Source organism: Vombatus ursinus, unplaced genomic scaffold (assembly GCF_900497805.2).
Source record: "Vombatus ursinus unplaced genomic scaffold, bare-nosed wombat genome assembly UNPS02014942.1, whole genome shotgun sequence".
Lineage (NCBI taxonomy): Eukaryota > Metazoa > Chordata > Mammalia > Diprotodontia > Vombatidae > Vombatus > Vombatus ursinus.
In genome coordinates, this window is record NW_020954720.1 from 1,706,724 (window position 1) to 1,708,685 (window position 1,962).

The following is a 1,962-nucleotide window of genomic DNA, read 5'->3' on the forward strand; positions in this document are numbered from 1 at the left end:
ATCTGAGTGGCTTCCCTGTGGGTCTCTACCTGTGTCTGTGTCTGTGTCTGTGTCTGTGTCTGTGTCTGTGTCTGTGTTCCTTTCTGTGCTGTTTCTGAGAAGTTTTCTACATTGGAACATCTGTGTCCTTAACAATGCCTTCAGAACCCTTCCCTATACTCTTGGGCATGCCTTTGTCAGAGTTTTGTTGGGGGAACCTGAAAGTTAGTGATGTTGGCACCTTGATGGTAGATTCAAGGCCCAGCTCTGTGTCACTTTGAGAAAGTTGTTGGGCATCAATTGTAAAATGAGTATGAGAGGCAGCCTGAAATAGTATGTAGAAGGTGATCTGATCCATAAAGGAGGGAAGACCAGGACTGAAGTCCTGACTATGACATGTAATAGCAATATGTCCATGGGCAAGTAAGTCATTGAATTTCTTAGTCATTTGGGCAGCTCTTTGTTGGTAGAAATTACAGATGAGTTTTTTATCTTCAACAGCACAATGAGTTTCTATACCATGAATTCCTTATATAAATGAAATCACAGGCCCACACCAAAAAAAAAAAATCGCATTTACACTACCTACCTTTTACAGTTGCTCTTAGGATAGTATGAGAATGCTTAGAGGCAACTATGCAGTATAATGGATTGAACACCAGACCTGAAGACAGGAGAACCTGTGTTCAGATTTGACCTCTGACAATTACTGACTGTGTGACCCTGAGCAAATCACTTAAACTCTCTCAGCCTCAGTTTCCTCATCTATAAAAATGGAGACAACAGCACCTATTTCTCAGGGCTGTTACAAGTATAAAGTGAGGTAATATTTGTAAAGCACTTTGTCAACCTTAAAATACTACATAAATGCTAGCTATTATTATAATGTACATGAACATTCCCTATGAACAGGATAGTATTATTATTATGATTACTATTATTATTGTTATTTTAATGTCAAGTTGGATTTTACCTAATTTTTCTAGTCATCTTTGCCGACAACATTTTATTAAAGGAATAAGGCCCTTTTTGGTTCTAGTGGAGAGAATAGTAGGATCCTGAAAGGAGGGAAAATATTAACTTGAATCACAAAGAGAGAGTCTAAGCCTATATGAGTTTAATTCTCAGGGGGCTTTCATTGATTTATCTTTATTTTTTATTTTAATTTTTATTTGTACCTTTTATTTTTATATCCCTTCATTTATGAATATATCCTTCACCATTTACCTACTCAGCCAGCCATCCCTTATTATAGATTTTAAAAAGAAAGAGAAAATGGTAAGCCAAATTAACTAATATATTAATTATGTCTGACAACAAAGGCATATAATTCAGACCCAGAGTCTCTCAAATTTGCAAAGAAGGAAGGAAGGTGCATTTTCTTAACTCTTCTTTGGGGTCACACTTGGTTTTTATAATGACATGGAATTGTTTTCCTTTTTTTGTTCTTTAAATTGCTTATTTCCTCCTGCATCAGTTCAGGTAAATCTTCACATGCTTCTTTGAATCTTTCAGGTTCATCATTTCCCATGGTGTAGTAATATTCCACTACATATTTGGAATACAATTTATTTAGAAATTCTACAATTGATGGACACCCAATTAGTTCCTAATTATTTGTTAGACTGGTTTGATTTAAATGAGCAGTTTGACAGAATCCACTGAATCCCTGTTAAGGAGACACCAAGAAAAACTATCATTTCCAGGGTTCTCCTTCCAGCAACACTAAAAATACTCAAAAAAAAAATACTTTACTTTACCTCTAATTATGTTGGAATGAAAAGGTGACAGTTATTAACTATGGCCATGTGATGTGACTAAAATTGAAGAAGAGAAAAACTGAAGTGAGAAGCAAAACTCCCAGTTTCTTCTGAAATCCATTTCTATCAGGACATGCTGCTCTAAATGAATTTGCCTCTTTTTACGCTTCCACTTACTTTCCCATAAGTGACAGTTGAGAATGTGGTGTCTCTTCATTAGAAA